Genomic DNA, 19,799 nt, shown 5'->3' with positions numbered 1-19,799 from the left:
TCCCTCCTGGTATTGCCGATGTCCGGTGAGGTGTTCTATGTAGATGTCCCTCTGCCACCTGATGGCGTCCGACACCATGAGTTGCTGCATCAGTCAAGCGTAGCGTTGACCGATTCTGCATTCTCTCAGCACTCGCTTGTTACTGGGGTCCCATGCGCCTAAGGCTCTGACGATCAGTGTGTGTGTAACCCTTAGCTGGTAACCCTTAGCTCTCAAGGTTTTGGCCAGAGGGGCATATTTCTCTACCTTTCGAGCTCGGGCATTGTGGAAGGTCAGGGTTCTGTTCTCGAACGGCACTGTGACATCCGCCGTGATGATCTTCTTCCAGTCCTTGTTAGTGATGACGATGTCTGGTCGCAATTGGCTGTCAGTTCCGGGGATGGCGGAGTTTACGGCAACCTTCCCCACAGGTGGCGGGATGGCTCTGGCCTGGCGATCTTGAATGGTGTTGTGTCACAGCTGCCAGGCTCTCGAATAGGGCTTGCAGCTACACAGGACGTGGGGTAGCATCTCATTGGCACAGCCGCACTTCCTGCATCTCTTGTCCCGACTCCCATGAGGAACGGCTCTGTTCAGTGGGATGCAGTTGAGCTGGACCCTATGGATGAACCTCCAGTTGGCAAATCAGGTGAAGCTGCCCCCCAGGGAGGAAGTGATTGCTGGTGTCCCACTTGCACTTCACCTCGAATGCCTTGTGCTGGTCGGGCTTCCGTTTCAGGTTTTCCACGTATTGGCAGTGGATGGCATCCTTCAGGGTCCTCTCCAGCAAGGTTCTAGCTCTCAGAGTGATGACAGTGTGAATCTCCACTGCAGCTAGACTCGAGCTTATGGCACTTGGCTGTGGGACCGTTTAACTGCTGTGTAGACTTCCGGGCTTGGGCTGGAGCCTGGGCTCAGGACCCTGAGAGATGGGAGGGTCCAAGAGCTTGGGCTCCAGCTGGAGCCTAGAAGCCTACACAGCAATGAAACAGCCCGGCAGCCGGAGCCCCATGAGACAAGTATATGGGAGCAGGAATGGATTCTGCTACTAGGAGAGGAGACAATGTTGTATACAGCAAATAGAGCAGAGGAAGAAAGTCAAGAGATCTGGGGTAAAATCCTGGTCCTACTGAAGTTAAGACCAAAGCTCCTATTGATTTCAGTGCAGCCAGGATTTCACCCTTGATTCTGTGAATAACTTTGCCATGGACGCCCTGTGTCTTCCTGGGCAAACCATGCACTGTAACTTCTCGGTGCCACAGTTTCTCCATTTGTAAAATGGGGATAATAATACTTTCCAACTTAGTAAGGTGCTTTGACATCTAAGGCTTGATTTTTTTCACTTCTGGCACCTTCCACAGTCATTTGCACCTGTGCAAAGTTAATGCGAAGTGGATGTAAAATACTACCATTCTGATGTGGTAGCAGTTTATAACCACTTTCCACAGGTGTAAATGAATGTGCAAGCTGAAAGACAATGGAGAAGGAAACCCCCAGGCCAAGAACAGCTTAACATTATGAATCCATTATGAAAGGCCTGATTATCAACCTTGAAGTCTTTGTACCATTCCATACCAATGTATCTTAGAATTATTATAAAGGTCCAAATTCCCAGGTGTACTAGAGCTCCACTCAGCATACCTGAGGAAAGAGAGGCAAAGTTGTTCTGAAGACACCTTTGTGCTATCCTGATCCCTGGCACAAGTTAAAGCAGTCTCAGGGATGATCTGTCTTGTCCTGGCTTGTGGTGGGCTCCTTAGGAGATATTACAGGTAGAGGTCATTCTCTGGTCACGCCACCTACCACCAGCAGTGCACACAAGGTGGCATAGTGTCCCCATGCTGAGGGAATCATCAGCTGCCAGTTTAGGGCAATTTTATGGCCATTTTGCACCACTCCAGTAGCACCAACTGGCTGTAGCACAGACCAGAATCTGGCCCAATAATATTTACTTTCCAAAAATGTTGTTGTATGTCTTAATTACTTAATGTTTGTAAAAGAACTTTGAGATCCTTGAATGAAGAGCTCTATATAAATGCAACATAGCATCAGACCTCATCACAATATACAACATTTAAGTTTACCGTTTTCACCCTTCATGGCATGTTACTCATTGAAACTAAAGACATTCACAAGCTGTCTGCCTGGCTGCAGCATACCACCCATTCTGTGACATGCCCCAGTGGCCAAGAGTGTGGCATGCCTTTCTTTTTGAGAGGCTTGTCAATTGTCACAAGATGCCAGTCTCTTCTCACATTTTTACATGTAATTTCCATTCAGTTATATCCTCTCCTATGTGGTAATCAAAAGGGTTTTTTTAAATGTTTCTCATGTATATAAGCAACTTGCACTGAATCATAGTTAAATAAAAGACACTGAATGATTAATAGCATCAATATTACATCTGCCACAGAGTGACAGAAATGGACGTGTGTAATTGAGTCACTGTTCTATGGACATACTATTGTAACCCCATTTTAGCCAGAGCAGTTAGCCAATATCTGGGGTCTTGCCAGTTGTTTCAATGTTAGGAGGATAAATTGATAGTTATTTCTTTGATGCAATCCTGTTTATTTACAAAGAACTGTTTCTCTAAATACAATAGGAATCAAATATCAGGATAATTCTTTACATACACTTCTAAGCCTCTTTCCAGCCAGCATTCTGCATCAAAAGCTCTTTCTCTCAGGTCCAGGTTACCAGTTTTCCTCTTGCTGACTCTTTGGCTTTGCTGCCTTCTCTGGCTGCTTTTCACTCACAGACACACACAGCTCCACCAAACAATATCCAGCCCCACTCTTTGCATTCAGGCCCCAGGGAAAACCTCTCAGTCTACATGGCTCAATTCTTACTCCAGCCTTGCTATGCTGCTCTGTGATTTTGGTGGATAGCTTCTATTGTTTCAGCTATCACTAAACAAAGAGGTATGTAACTGCTCCCTCATTTAGCCTCAATGGAAGGCAGCTGTCAGGCCTGCTAGCTTCAAGAGGTTTGTGACTGGCCATATATCAAAGACACACTCCTTGGGAGTGTTGTTTAGATGTCCGAATTAGCTGAAAAATGTGTACAGTCAAAAACAGAGCTCCTTATTGACAATATATCAGGGGCTCTATATAATTAGGTGCTGAGCTCTTCCTGCGGGGAGCAGAGCAACCTTAACTCCCACTAAACTCACTGGAAATTGAGGACACATAGCACCTTACAGGATCAGGCTCCTAAGGGGGAATGTGTGTTTGGTTTATTCCAGGAAGTAACTGAAATAACTTGTAGCTGTGCCATATTTCACAAGCACATGGTTCAGATAAGACTACATACATAACAGAGCTGAAACCACCCACTTTTGGGAAGTTTATAACTGTCCTCATTCACCTTTTAAAGAATACATTTCTGGCTGCAGCTCCCTCTTTTAGCAGAAATTGTGGCTAGCTCCTCAAATGCATCAGTTGTTCTATCTTTTGAGGCTATGCACATGTCTCTCAGTTTAGATTTAATTTTTCAGATACCCAATCAATTTCTTCCTGTGCTTATGTTTGAGGCTTTTAGTTATGCATTCTTCTTTAGACCATAAGGGCCATATCCTCAGCTGGTGTAAATTAGCATAGCTGATTTACCCCAGCTGAGGAACTGGTTAATTCTGATACTTCTCATTAACTTTCACATGTTCTCAGTTTGATACTCAGAGACATCGATCTAGCTTTTGCCCAATCTAGCTTTTGGGTGCTATCAGTTTCATGAAAATTCCCATCCACTAAATTGAGGTTAGTTTATAGTAGATCACTCTGCTCTACTGTACTCATCTTTTTTTCACATTGTCTCAATCTCCTAAAGTAGCTGGCAGAAGATGGCAGTGCCATGCCTGGAGGAAGACAACAAGATGCATTAGGGTCTCGGCTGTGATGAAATTTAGGCTTGAAAAATATCCAGGATTTCAGCTTTATTTTTCACTCTTTGACGTTTCAATTCCATATTGTTTGATGACCAAAGGAAAACCAAAAGTACTCCAAAATTGTTGATGTTTAGAGATCTTTTGTTTGCTTGGGTTAATTTGAAAGTTTAAGTAAAAAAACAAAAAATAAAAATCCCACATCCTACTGCTAATGGGACTAAATTCCTCTTTTGAAAAGTTTTCATCTCTCAGAACATTTGGGACAATTATCTTGGATGGATATGGATATTATAAGCCTGAACCTATCTCACCAGTTTTACATCAGTGTAATTCAACTGACTTCTGGGGACTCACTCCTGATTTTTTGATTCACTGGTGTAAGCAATGGCTTGAAGGCTTCTTTTAAGATATACTTTTGGATTTCTTTGAAGAGAACTACTTTTAACGTATGTCTCCTTGTGTAAACTATTACACAGTCTTAACTCCAATATAATGAAGAGTCTGGTGGCACCTTAAAGACTAACAGATTTAGGCGGGCATAAGCTTTCATGGGTAAAAACCCACTTCAGATGCATGGAGTGAAAATTACAGATACAGGCATAAATATATATTGGCATACACCATACCACAGAAACACTAACCAATCCCTGTAACAAACCCCATTGCCTTCTCTGTCCCCATATCTACTCTTGCGACACCATCATAAGACCTAGCCACACCATCAGGGGCTCATTCACCTGCACATCTACTAATGTGATATATGCCATCATGTGCCAGGAATGCCCTCTGCCATGTACATTGGCCAAACTGGCCAGTCTCTCCGTAAAAGGATAAATGGACACAAATCATACATGAGGAATGGTAACATACAAAAGCCAGTAGGAGAACACTTCGATCTCCCTGGACATTCAATTTTAAAAGTAGCCATTCTTCAACAAAAAAAACTTCAAAAACAGACTTCAAAGAGAAACTGTGGCGCTACAATTCATTTGCAAACTTAACACCATCAATTTGGGCTTGAATAGAGACTGGGAGTGGCTGGCTCACTACAAAAGCAGTTTTCCCTCTCTTGGTATTGACACCTGCTCATCAATTATTGGGAGTGGACTACATTCACCCTAACTGAATTGGCCTTCAACATTGGTTCTCCACTTGTAAGGTAACTTCCTTCTCTTCATGTGCCAATATACATTTATGCCTATATCTGTAATTTTCACTCCACATATTTGAAGAAGTGGGGTTTTTTACCCACGAAAGCTTATGCCTGAATAAATCTGTTAGTCTTTAAGGTGCCACCGGACTCCTCGTTGTTTGTGGATACAGACTAACACGGCTACCCCCGGATACTTAACTCCAATATATATACAAAAAGGAGATGTATTACAAGTTGCCTTTTTCCCTAAGAAATCCAAAAGGAAAATCGTAAGTTAAAAGAAAGATATGTGCTGTTAACATATATGTCCTTCTTGTATGTTTGTCAGTGTTAAGGCTGCATGGTAGTTTAAGAAGCTTTGGGTATTAACAATGTGCTGTGGAAGGAATAGTAGTAAGGGGAGGCTTGGTAAGTTTTATATTGGGGTAGTTAGAGAAACAAAGATCTGGCTGTTGACTTCAACTCTTTATTTCCTAGCTTTTAGGCACTGAGGACAATGTGGTTTTGTAACAGGGTTCACATATTGGCCACTAGCGTGCCTCCGCCTGTCTTGATCTGGGAAAGTAGCTCTTGTGGCACTGGGTGCCCCTTTCTGTTCTGTGCTTGCTCTGCAATAGTCTCTCCTCTGGTAACTTGGCTCTGTGGCCAGGTCCCCATTTAGTTCACCCCTTCTGGATTTACAAAGTCCAGCAGGACCGCTGTCCAAATGCCTTCTCCAGATGGTGTTGAGCCCCAGCTCAGGATTCCCCTTACCAATGGCTGGCAGAGGAACCCGGGCCTGCCCACTACACTGGGTTCCAACTCAGGGACACTATAACCAACAATCTAAGTCTACTCAGTCCCCATCCCTGTTGCTGTTTTCCTAGGATCCTTTCTACACAGCCTCTTTCTCTTCCCTTGTCTGCTTCTTGGTTTTGCATAGAAACCTACTCAACCGCCCATGGCTACTTCACCCCCTCTAGCCTCTTTACTAGACTCCTTACTCCTGGACAGGATCTCAGGGGTTACTCTTCCCCTGGACTTCCTCATTCTCACTAATGGCCTCCCTCATCCCAGGGAATGACTGCAGCCTCCTTCTCCTTTTTCTTTTGTTTTATGGTGATGCAGTCTCACTTGCTGAGTCTATGACTGCCAAACACTAGACAACATAGATTAATTCTTGAATTAAAATCTTTCACTTTTCCCAGTACTCTTAAAGAAATGCAATATTGCTTTTTTATAGGATTCCAAAATATCATATTGCCTCTATATAAATCCATGGTACGCCCACACCTTGATACTGCGTGCAGATGCGGTTGCCCCATCTCAAAAAAGATATACTGGAATTGGAAAAGGTTCTGAAAAGGGCAACAAAAATGATGAGGGGTATAGAACGGCTTCCGTATGAGGAGAGATTAATAAGACTGGGACTTTTCAGCTTGGAAAAGAGGCAACTAAGGGGGGATATGATAGAGGTCTATAAAATCATGAGTGGTATCGAGAAAGTAAATAAGGAAGTGTTATTTACTCCTTCTCATGATACAAGAACAAGGGGCCACCAAATTAAATTAATAGGTAGCAGGTTTAAAACAAACACAAGAAAGTATTTTTTCACGCAATGCACTGTCAACCTCGGGAACTCCTTGCCGGAGGGTGTTGTGAAGGCCAATAGTATAATGGGGCTCAAAAGGAAGCTAGCTAGATTCATGGAAGATAGGTCCATGGATCACTTGATGATAACCTGTCTGTTCATTCCCTTTGGGGCACCTGCCATTGGCCACTGTCAGAGGACAGGATACTGGGCTTGATGGACCTTTGGTCTGACCCAGTATGGCTTTTCTTATGTTCACTCCTTCTCTATCAACAGTATGTAATGTCTGTTATTCCCAGTATCACTCATAACATCTTTTCCATTATTTTGTTGCTTTGTTATATCTTTTTTGAGATGGGGCAACCACAGCTGCACGCAGTATTCACGGTGTGGGCATACCATGGATTTATATAGAGGCAATATGATATTTTCTGTCTTATTATCTATCCCTTTCTTGATGATTCCTAACATTCTGTTTGCTTTTTGGACTGCCGCTGCACATTGAGTGGATGATTTCAGAGAACTATCCACAATGACTCCAAGATCTCTCTCTTGAGTGGTAACAGCTAATTTAGAACCCATCATTGTATATGTATAGTTAGGATTATGTTTTCCAATGTGCATTACTTTCCATTTCTGAACATTAAATTTCGTCTACCATTTTGTTGCCCAGTCACCCAGTTTTGTGAGATCCTTTTGTAGCTCTTCACAGTCTGTCCTCCTACTTGCTGCTCCTTCTTCTGGATCAGGGAGATACACCCTTTTCTTTTTCCTAACCTGTAACCAGTCTTCCTCCCTGACATCCACCTCCAACCTTTTCTAAACTAGATTCAGTATCATTAATTACATCTTCCATCTCTTTGTCCTCCCTCCTAGTCCTGAGGATCAGCAGCCTCCTTCAGCCTGTATCTCCCCAACTTCTCAGACATTCTGCCCTCCCTCACTCCAACTGGTTCTCCAGTCAAGTCCCTCACCCAACCACAGCCCCCAGCTGATAGCCCTCCAGCCCCTTCTTCTTTTTCTTCTTGGGTTTTATGATGCAGCAGACTCACTTCCTGAGTCTATAAAGGCCATTCACTGAATCTCATAGATAGGTTATAACCTAAGTCTGTCACCTTTCCCAGTATTCTTAAAGAATTATAGAATAGCTTTTTAATTGGGCTCCTTGTTTTTCCTTGTATTCTGGCTAGGTTTTTCAAAGATAATATTGTTACTTTAAGGCTTCTGAGTTTTCATCTAAAATATCTCCATTTACCTGTACAGTCTTTACAGTTCCATCAGAGATGATGTATTTTTTTTTGGGGACCTTATGTTTTGCATAGTCTATCCTTTATGTTTGTTTATTAGAAACATATTACCATGACCTGTTAAAATTCTGAACACAGCCACTTTGCTCTTCTTCTCAGGGTCTTGGGTTATCTCAACATTTTCAACTATTGGGGATATTTCATGGAATTTTCCCCCTTTGTTTCATGTGCCCAGTCTTGCCTTTCCTTCCTTAGCTCCTTTTTGATTAAGGGGATCTCTAGGTCAACTTGTTCATGCTTAATAACATTTTTTGCGTGTTTATCTGCCAATGCGGTCTCCCACGTTCCTGGGATGCTGCAAACAACCTTTGACTCATGGCTGCTTTGACACTGCAGGCCATGGGATCATGTCACCTAATACTGGCCTCCATCTTGGACTACTAGTATTTTTCCACTAATAGGGGGTGGGGATCAAACTGGGAAACAAAGGATTCCTGCCCTATGTAAATCCTATTTAAGGCAGGGAAGTGAGTTAATCAGGGTGCATTCTTCACTGAATTCCTGCCCAGGATGACTGCTGGAAACATCTAAGAAACAAAGACAAAAGGGGGAGAGAAGAGCTGAGCCCAGACTGGAAAAGGTGTCTGGCCTGTGAAAGAATATTTAGAGTGAAAAATTACGACTTGTAACCAGTTTCTTCTGTGTCTTAAGCTTACATTACAGGTTTTTGTTTTATTTGCTGGGTAATCTGCTTTGATCTGTTTGCTATCCCTTATAATCACTTAAAATCAACCTTTTGCAGTTAACTCGTTTTTGTTTAGGGCTTGGCTACACTTGTGAGTTACAGCGCAATAAAGGAGCCCAGGCGCACTAGCTCACTACCCGTCCACACTGGCAAGGCACATAGAGTAATCTGACTCTGCGGCTACAGCGCTGCTGGTACTCCGCCTCAGCAAGTGGAGTAACGTTTGCTGCGCCCTCGCTGGAGCGCCGCAGCGCCATTGTGAATGAGGTGTTGCTTTATTGCACTCTGATCAGCCTCCGGAAACGTCCCATAATCCCCTTAAGTCAAGTGGCCACTCTTGTCATTGTTTGGAATCGGCTGTAGGAATGTGGATATGGCCTTTGAAAGCTCAGTTTCTGACAGCTGGCTGCTTATCTGCTCCAGGACAAAGCAACCATTAGTGTGGAATGCTGTGTGTGTGAGAGAGAGAGAGGTGGGGGGGAGAGGGGGTCTGCTGCAGTCTGAACTTACAAGACAGAATGCTAACATGCTCTCAGCCTCCCCAAACCCCACTCTCTCTCCCCCCACATACACACAACACACTCCCTGTCACACTCCACCCCACCCCCCATTTGAAAAGCATGTTGTAGCCACTTGCATGCTGGGATAGCTACCCATAATGCACCCCTCCCAATGCCGCTGCAAATGGCACAAATGTGGCCATGCCAGTGCGCTTGAAGATGTCAGTGTGGACAGACTGCAGCACTTTCCCTACTGCGCTCTACGAAGGCTGGTTTAACTCAAAGAGTTCTGCATCTGCAAGTGTAGCCATGCCCTCATTCTAAAGCCAGCTTGTGGAATTCATAACGGGGGGAGGGGAAATATCTTTCTCCACATTGAGGGAGGAAGCAAAATTCAATTAGCTTATGCTGTACACTTCTCTGTGCAGCACAACACAATACAATTTTGGGTTTACTCTCCAGAGTGGGAGTGCACTTGAGTGCTGGGCGATTCCCTAACTGAGTCTTCCCATGCAGAGCTGATTTCAGTGTCTGTGTCTTTCTGCAGGTGGGTGTGTCCCTGTGTGTGTGCTGGAGGAGGCTTGAGGACCTGGCTCAGCAGGGCAGTATAAAGGAGCCCAGGCTGGCAGAACAGGCAGGCTCAGTGGTACCCCAGTACAACAGGTAGCACCCTGGGGGTAATACCATCACACTGACTTCAGTCTGAGGTAAGTACAAATGTAAAGTTATGTATTTGCTTAAATGCTTTTCTGAATTGGAGTCCCACTCTCTCTATGATATTTTAGTAACACTGGTACTACACTGCATTATGTAAACATTATATTTCATTATGTAAACCCAAACTTATGCAGGAATGGTAACACACATTTTTAGAAACACACAAATGGGTCTGTATAGCCCTTTGTGTATATTGATTAAATACATGAATGGATGGTGTGTTGGTAACAAGCATGACTCAGTATTGTTCTAACCCCAGTATTGTTCTAACCCCAGACAATATAGAATCTGCACAGGGTCTTGCTACATCCATTATGATTGTCACATTGCTTGTGTCACTAAGCTCTCATGTATGTACCAGTTCTTATGGGATAGCCATGGGTTTCCAGTCTGTCTGAAACATTTTGTAACCAGATACACAGGTATTTATAACATTATACACTTCTGAAGGCCTGCTGTCTAGCACATCTGCTAGTGATTTCCTACGGTATGTAGATGTGACTCCTTTGTGACTTTTTCCTTTAAAGGGCTTCATGTGGTCCCTTGTACACAGTTACCAATCTCCTCGTTTTTCTGCTTATTTACAAATCTTGACATCAAAGTATCTTAGTAGTGAAAAGTAATACACAATTCACTTTGTAAAAATTTTAAGAGCTATTTTTCAGTGTGGAGTTCAAAGTCTAAATCAGGGCTTATAAACTGTAAATGAAAATCATTACATGGAACACATAATGAAGTGATGGATGTAGGCAGTGGCCTTACCTAACATCACAGGTTTCTCTCAGAGAATCCATAAATTATAGATTTTTTTTTTTTAAGCAAAAAGCCAGTTCAGATTTTCTGTGCTTTGTTTTCTTTTCCAAAATAGCACACACTTGCAATAATATCTCTCTAGACATTTATTATTATTATTTTATTATTCATTAATAGTAGCTGAAAACATGGGTGTAATTCGTAAAATCTTGTGGGTAAAAAAGCCAAAAAATGGTTGAGAAATTAAAACTTGGATGGTAATAGACCATCAATCTCAGTAATGATTGAACCTGGTGATAGTCTAATAAAGAGATCCCTCAACCATGCTTATCTTGTTTCAGTCACTTTACACTGACTCTGCAGAAATTCTAGGCTTCGGAATGACACAGAGTGATGATTATATACATTATTATTTGTATTACCATATTACTGTCATGGACCAGGACTCCATTGAGCTGGTGCTGCATAAACACTGAACAAAAAGACAGTCTCTGCCCCCCCAGGATCCTACAATATAAGTGTCAGACATGAGACAACAAGTGACTTTTGATAGAAGAGGGAGCACAAGTAAACAATGAGACAACACTGGTCACTGTCATAGGCAGTAGTTTCCGCACACTATCAGCCGAGTTGTTTTTTATAGGCATCACAGCTAAGGAGAGTTTTGGTGAGGGATTTGAAGGTGGATAATGAGGTAGCTTTGCAGATGTTTATGGGGAGCATGCAACAGTGTAGGAGAAAGCATGAAGGTGTTTGTTTTAATATTTAACAAGTGGGTGATCAGAGGCAGGTATCCACAGCTCAACAGCCAATGAGAGATGATAGGAAGGGAGGGGAGTGACCATGAAAGGCCTTGAAAGTGAATACAAACAGCTTATGTTTGATGCAATAGAGAAGGGGGACCCAGTGGAGGAATGGAAAGGGAGGGGGTAACGGTCAAAGCAACAGGCTAGGAAAATTATTATTGCAGCAGTATTCTGAGTGGACGTGAACAGGGAAAGATTGCATTTTTCAAGGCTAGAGAGGAGAAAGTTGCAGTAATTGAGATGCAAGATGATGAAAGCTTGAAGATTTTAACTTTGTGGATGGATAAGCAAGGCCATACCTCTGATGTAATGCAGAAAGAATCAGCAAGTCTTGGGGCTCATCTTCACTACCGGGGAGATCCACGCTGCTGCAGTCAACGCAGTGGGTGTCACTAAACAGATGGCAGAGCACTCTCCGGTTGATCCTGGTACTCCACTTCTCTGAGAAGAGTAAGGAGAGAGCATCTCCCATCTACGCAGCGCAATGAAGACACCAGGGTAAGTCAACCTAAGCTATGTCGACTCCAGCTACATTATTCATGTAGCTATGTTATTCATGTAGCTGGAGTAGCGTAACTTAGGTCAACTTACCCCTTAGTGAAGACAAGCCCTTAGACATAGAGAGAGATCCGAGTTGAAGATGATGCCCAAGGTATAGGCCAGAATGACAGGCAGGATGGTGATGATGTCCAAAATGATCAAGAAAGTCAGTATTTGAGTGCCTGGATAACCCTGGATATAATTAAATAAAAGGACAATGTCACAAAAAAGGGGGAGGGATAGCTCAATGGTTTGAGCATTGGCCTGCTAAACCCAGGCTTGTGAGTTCAATCCTTGAGGGGGGCCATTTAGGGATCTGGGGCAAAAATTGGAGATTGGTCCTGCTTTGAGCAGGGGGTTGGACTAGATGACCTCCTGAGGTCCCTTCCAACCCTAACCTTCTATGATTCTAAGGAAAGCATCACACATGTACAAATATTCACAAATAGAAGCTAAGTGAAAAATATATTTATATGTATCAGAATTAAATATTTTAAGTATGCAGCACCTTGTACATTTTAAAGTTTTCACTGCACATCCATACATGGCTGCATATTTTTAGGTCCTGTGTTAAATCACATGTGACATTTTGTCCACTGTAGTTTCTATGTGCATGTGTGTTGTGAAGGGGAAAGGACAGAGGAGTCAAGAAATAAACATCTGAACACGTCACAAATCCAATTAACTGTGACAAGGCTCGTAAAGTTGAGTGAATAACAAAGCAATGCTGTCTAGAAGCAGCTTTGTGTTTTGAATTGCATTGGAGAGTGTAGGGCACCAGCTGGACAAGGCAAAACCACTTCACGCTGCTGGATTCTCTGCACCCAGTAAGACCATCTTACTTATATCCTAGCTGGGTCATAGGACTATGATTTTCAAGCGTCAGTTCTTATCTCTTCACTGGTTCTGAGCACCGAATAAGGGAAGGACAGTATCCCACACACAGAATGCAAAATATGTGCTACTGTCATTACAGGATAATACCAGAAATCACAATGAACATCCCACTCTCCAATCCTCAACAGCCAGCACCAAAAGACTGCCCAGTAAGATGACAGACTTGAACAGAGCCGAACTTAACCCCTCTCAGACACAAGTTCTCCTGGCTGTCGTCTGGACCTGGAATCTACGCAGGCCAGAGGCTTTCCTTTTCCTTCCCCCAGCTCTTGACAGATGCATATTTTATTGCTGGGACAGGTGAGAGGCAAATGAACCATAAAATTTCTTCCTTCGATGATCTATTACATGTTTGGTTGAGATTCAAACATTTGGGGCCAGATTCTGATTTCAGTTATATCAATGTCAATCTGGAGTGTATTTGCTCTGGATTTACACAGTGGATTTACCCAGGATCCAGCCCATAATATTTTGGTAGGAAATTTAATCTATTAACTGCAACATGGTTGCACATACTGCACTTATTTGGATTACTTAGATCAATTACTTAATACTTGTATTGCACTTTGAAGCTGTAGGGCCTGATTCGCTGTGCAATTAAACCAGTTGTATAACTCTGCAATGCCATTGACTTAAATGGAGTTATTTCTTATTTACATATGGAAGAGAAAAATCAAACCCATTAAGTGTTATATAATTAAGTATTTTATTGATATACATTATTATTGTATTAAATTATCCCAATGCTAAGGAAAGATAGGAAGAATAGTATGAGGTCAATATGGCTCCATCAGAAGTTCTTTATTTATCTGAAAATCAAAGAAATTCTACATAAAGTAGAAACATGGAGAAATTACGAAGGAGGAGTACAAAAGAATAGCACAAGCACATAGAAACAAAATCCAACAGGCTAAGGTACAAAATGAGTTTTATGCTGTTAGGGGGCTTATTCCTTCACCCACTTATTTCCCTGGTCCTTCTCGCATGAACAGAGAGCAACAATACCCGAAGTCCAAAGGTGCAAACAATTCGATGTTTATTGGGGTGAACTTCCAGCAAGCATGATTCCAGTTTCCTTCCTTAGTATCCTCCTTCCCAGGTCTGACACCACAAAGCCTTACACCTGTGTCCCTGTTCCCATTCCTGCCCTTAGCCAAACATGATTCCAACTTCCTTACTCCCATTCCCTGTTCCCATTTCCCCCTTTAGCAAAACATGATTCCAATTTTCTTACCCCCATTCCCTGTTCCCATCTCACACACCCACATGCCCACCCCCACCCACTCCCAGTCACTTCCTCATTGACTACAGATTATATAGTAAAACTTGAGTTCTGCTTAGCTATACCTTAACCAATCATTTTCCTGAAATTTAACTAACCAATCCTAACATATTGTAACATGATTATGTAACCAATTATATCCCACCACCTTAATTAGTTTACACCCAGCAAAATTAATTATACAGCAGACAGGAACAATCACAGAACCAGACAGAGATTATACAGACAAACAACAGCAAAGTGGGAACTATAATGACAAGACAATACAGAAGTGAGGATTTCACATCCCAGCTATTGATAAGTGAGTTCTTGCCAGACAGGATGCTATCAAACTAAGTTTCCTTTTACATTTTCTAGGCACTTCCCTTTCTCTGGAGGTGATAGGAATACAATCCTGTCCTGATAGTGCCTAACAGCCCAATAGCACCTTATTTCAATGTGACTAGTTTGGAATGTGAGGATGTGACTGTTCGCTTCCCAGCTTATGGCTGCCTCTGCTGCTTAGCCAAAGGCCTTAGCCTAAGCACAGGGCCACAAACTGTCACAGTAAGAGAAGGCCCTTACACTGGCAGACAGTGGTTTTGATTCTTTCTTTTATACCTCTATCACTAGCCAAGTGATAACAATACACCTAAATTCTTAGAGTATAGGCCTTTACAGACAGGCCTGAATATCTATATCCTAACATATGCCCCTACAAGGGGCATAAAAGGCCATAAGAAGAGGTTCTTTAAATGCATTAGAAGCAAGAGAAAATGAAGGAAAGCATAGGTCCTCTTAACAGGGAAGGAGAGCTAATAATTGAGGCATCAAGAAAGCTGAGATGTTTAATGCTTACTTAGCTTCACTCTTCACTAAAAAGTTTAATGGTACTCAGATACTCAACACAATTGATATTAACAACAAGGGGGAAGAAATGCAAGCCAAAATAGGGAAAGAACAAATTAAATAATATTTAGATAAATTAGATGTATTCAAGTTGATAGGGCCTGTTGAATTTCATCTTAGAACAGAACTAGCTAAAGCAATCTTGGAACTGTTAGCAATTATCTTTGAGAACTTCTGGAGGACAGGTGAGATTATAAGGACTAACCAGCATGGATTTGTCAAATCATGCCAAACCCAAACTCTGTCCTTCTTTGACAGAGTTACTGGCCTAGTGGCTAGTGGGGAAGCAGTAGATGTAATATATCTTGATTTTGTAAGGGTTTTGAGAGAGTCCCAGATGACATTCTCATAAGCTAACTAGGGAAATGTGGTCTAGACAAAATTACTATAAGGTGGATGCATAAATGATTGAAAGACAGTACTCAAAAAGTAGTTATCAGTGGTTCACTGTCCAACTGGGAGGGCATATCTAGTAGGGTCCTGCAAGGGTCAATTCTGGGTCTGATACTATACAATATCTTCATTAATGACTTAGATAATGAAATGGAGAGTATGCTTATAGAATTTGCAGATTACATCAAACTGGGAGGGGTTGCATGCACTTTGAAGGACAGAATTAGAATTCAAAATGAGCTTGACAAATTGGAGAACTGGTCTGAATTCAGCAAGATGAAATGCAATAAAAGCCTACTGAAATGTACTTCACTTAGGAATGAAAAATGAAATGCACAACTACAAAATGGGGAATAACTGGCTAGGTAGTAGTACTGCTGAAAAGGATCTGGGCTATAGAGGATTACAAGTTGAATATGAGTCAACAATGGATGCCATTGTGGAAAAGGCTAATATCTTCGTGATGTGCATTAACAGGAGGGTCATAGTTAAGACACAGAAGGTAAGTGTCCCATTCTCTTTGGCACTGGTTAGGCCTCATCTGGAGTACCATGTTCAGTTCTGCATGGCACACTTTAGGAAAGATGTGGACAAAATGGAGAGAGTCCAGATGAGAGGAACAAAACTGATAAAAGATTTAGAAAATCTGATCCATGAGGAAAGGTTAAAAAACTAGGCTTGTTTAGTCTTGAGAAAAGAAGATTGAAGGGGGCCTGATAATAGTCTTCAAATATGTTAAGGTATGTTATAAAGAGGACAGTGATCAATTGTTCTCCATGTTCACTGAAGGTAGGACAAAAAGTAATAGGCTTAATCTTCAGAAAGGGAGATTTAGATTAGATTTTAGGGAAAACTTTCTAACTATAAGGGTAGTTCAGCTCTGGAATAGGCTTCCAAGGCAGGTTGTGGAATCCCCATCATTGGAAGTTTTTAAAAATAGGTTGGACAAACACCTGGGGCCAGGGATGGTCTAGGTTTACTTGGTCCTATTACAGCACAGGGGGCTGGACTTGATAATTTCTTGAGCTTATGCACTCAGAGTCTAATAACAAGAATTTTTGATACAAGCTGAAGATGTATCAGTTGGAATCAAGAGAGGAGGAGAAAGATGTGGGTGAGTTAGTCCATCCCAGGATGTCTATAAACCACCAATATGTGGTAGCTGTGAAAAAGGCTAATGCAATCCTGGGATGTATCACCCAATGTATTTCCAGTAGAGATAGGGAAGTGTTCTTACCATTATACAAGGCACCAGTGAGACCTCATCTGGAATACTGTGTGCAGTTCTGGTCTCCCATGTTTGAGAAAGATGAATTCAAACTGGAACAGTGCAGAGAAGGGCTACTAGGATAATCGGAGGAATGGAAAACCTACCTTAGGAGAGGAAACTTAAGGAGCTTGTCCTGTTTAGCCTAACAAAATGAAGCCTGAGGGGAGATATGATTGCTTTCTATAAATACATCAGAGGGATAAGGGAATGAGAGGAGTTTTTTAAGTTAAGGTCCAGTGTTGGCACAAGAATGAATGGATATATACTGACCATCAACAAGTTTAGGTTTGAAATTACATGAAATTTTCTACCCATGCGAGGGCTGAGGTTCTGGAACAGCCTTCCAAGGGGAGTAGTGGGGACAAAAAAACCTAACTTGTTTCAGAACTGAGCTTGATAAGTTTATGGAGGGGATGGTACAATGAGATTGTTTACAGTGGCATATGGCCCATCTGTGACTGCTATTAGTAAATATCTCCAGTGGCAGAGATGGACACTACAGGGGGAGACTCTGAGTTACTACGGAGAATTCTTTCCCAGGAGTCTAGCTGATGACTCTTGCCCACATACTCAGGGTCTAACTGATCATCATATTTGGGGTTGGGAAGGAATTTTTCCCAAGGTCAGATTGGCAGAGACACTGTGGGTTTTTCACCTTCCTCTGCAGCATGGGGTACACATCTCTTGCTGGTCTGAACTAGAGTAAACGGTGGATTCTCTATAACTTGACGTCTTTAAATCGAGATTTAAGAACTTCAGTAACTCAGACAGAGGTTATGGTGCCAACTACAGGAATGAGTGGGTGAGGTTCTGTGGTCTACAGCGTGCAGGAGGTCAGACTAGATTATCATGATGCTCCCTTCTGACCTGAAAGTCTGAGTCTGAGAGTCACTTCCAGCTCGTTCACCTGCACATCCACCAATGTGATATATGCCATCATGTGCCAGCAATGCCCCTCTGCCATTTACATTGGTCAAACTGGACAGTCTCTATGTAAAAGAATAAATGGACACAAATCAGATGTCAAGAATTATAACATTCATAAACCAGTCGGAGAACACTTCAATCTCTCTGGTCATGCAATCACAGACATGAAGGTCGCTATCTTAAAACAAAAAAACTTCAAATCCAGACTCCAGCGAGAAACTGCTGAATTGGAATTCATTTGCAAATTGGATACTATTAATTTAGGCTTAAATAGAGACTGGGAGTGGCTAAGTCATTATGCAAGGTAGCCTATTTTCCCTTGTTTTTTCCTACCCTCCCCCCCCAGACATTCTTGTTAAACTTGGATTTAAACTTGGAGAGTGGTCAGTTTGGATGAGCTATTGCCAGCAGGAGAGTGAGTTTGTGTATGTGTGTGTGTCCCCGGGAAAAAAGTGGGGGGGGGGGGGTGAGAAAGCCTGGATTTGTGCTGGAAATGGCCCACCTTGATTATCATGCACATTGTGAAGAGTTGTCACTTTGGATGGGCTATTACCAGCAGGAGAGTGAGTTTGTGGGGGGGGGGGGGTGGAGGGTGAGAAAACTTGGATTTGTGCTGGAAATGGCCCAACTTGATGATCACTTTAGATAAGCTATTACCAGCAGGACAGTGGGGTGGGAGGAGGTATTGTTTCATGATCTCTGTGTGTATATAATGTCTGCTGCAGTTTCCACAGTATGCATCCGATGAAGTGAGCTGTAGCTCACGAAAGCTCATGCTCAGATAAATTGGTTAGTCTCTAAGGTGCCACAAGTACTCCTTTTCTTTTTGCGAATACAGACTAACACGGCTGTTACTCTGAAACTTCCAGCTCTACATCTCTCATTTCTATGATTATTGGATCTGATGACAATGCACCTGGTCTGGATGCCAAGATGAGTCAGCAGAATCACCCTGCCCCTGTACATAGGGTCCTAAAACATTGCAACAGTCAGTGATCCTAAACCTTTGGCTCCAGAGCTATAATAGTCTTCAGGAAACTGCATGGGGATTTGATTTAGTCCACATTTTAGTGAGTCTTATCTTACTTAGGGAATGTGAACAATGTGCTGAACACGGATGCTAATTCCCATTTTGGCTGATAAATATAAGTTAGCATGAGGAGAGCTGAGCAAATGTACTTGAACTGCCAGGATCCCCTTAGAAACTACAAAAAGGGAATATATGCTGGCCAAATGCAGCCACAAAGAACTACAAGGCAAAATATCTTGATATTGCATTTTGATGACTGCATCAAAATCTGGGGACAACTCTCATTCCTCTGAAGCCACATATATTAACCACTGGCAAAGGTTAGGATGCTGGACTGTTTAGAATACAAATATGATCTGGTACGTTCCTCTATCGAGAAGCTGATAGGATTTCCAGGGAAATGCATTGAATTCTATTTGTATTAGCAACTTGGAAAATAAACTGAAGATACTATGTTTTTTTTTGTTTTTTTTTTTAACTCTGCAGTGCTCTTGCCTGAGGAAAAAACACTTTATTACTAAAGCTTTCCACCCTGAATTGATCAGAGCTACAAACAACGGATTTAATTATATTATGAAACGGGGCATGTTAAAACCTAGGCCAAAAAGAACAACATATTAATCATAAAGTGCCACATGCAAAGATCCTGAAGCCATCTGGAGTAAGGACCTTATGATTTGGCCCCCAGAATAAGGGGAGTCAATAACTATGGATTCCCTGTTGGTTTTCCACATAAGTAACAAAAAATGTGGATGTCACTCGTGATCTGCAAATGTGTATTACAAAACACCAGGCGCTGAATTTTACAGAGGATCAATCTGTTGGTAAAATAGTAAATAAACAAAGCCTCTTCTATCTCAACAACAACAACAAAACCTAACTGGAATATTCAAATGCCTTCTAGCAAAGTGCATGACTGCTACAAAATATAGCCAGCCTTATGTTAGGTTTGGCATTGGGAAAAAATGCTTCAAAATTATTGAAACATCTTTAGAAAATTAAAAAATAAAATGCTTGGAATGAAAAAGTATGTTAAGATTTTTCTTTCCCATATGGAGGCACAAAGTCTGCTTTGAGAACTCTTATTGAGACTCATTTTTTGGCTGTGGGAAAATCTGGTAAAATCTAGATAGCAATACAAATACAGTATCCCCTTTTAGTTTACTGCCCTATCAATAAAATGCTTGCAAATGTTATAGTATAACAGAGTAAAGGG

The 19,799-nt window shown here is 42.0% G+C and overlaps 1 long non-coding RNA gene across 2 annotated transcripts in view; it reads left to right on the top strand.

Moving 5' to 3' along the window:
- Nucleotides 1-19,596, top strand: part of LOC140907427 (uncharacterized) — a 42,464-nt gene extending 22,868 nt beyond the window's left edge. Inside the window, exons 2-4 of one of the 2 annotated variants that reach the window (XR_012157498.1) lie at nt 9,628-9,787; nt 12,873-13,093; nt 19,070-19,596. This is a non-coding gene — a long non-coding RNA (uncharacterized lncRNA). Of the gene's footprint in view, nt 1-9,627; nt 9,788-12,872; nt 13,416-19,069 lie in introns of those variants that run through there. The other variant, XR_012157497.1, reaches the window with a different exon arrangement.
- Nucleotides 19,597-19,799: the final 203 nt, after the last annotated feature.

Source organism: Lepidochelys kempii, chromosome 2, assembly GCF_965140265.1.
Source record: "Lepidochelys kempii isolate rLepKem1 chromosome 2, rLepKem1.hap2, whole genome shotgun sequence".
NCBI lineage: Eukaryota > Metazoa > Chordata > Testudines > Cheloniidae > Lepidochelys > Lepidochelys kempii.
The sequence above is the reverse complement of the archived record's forward strand: the minus strand, read 5'-3'. Positions and strand labels throughout refer to the sequence as shown.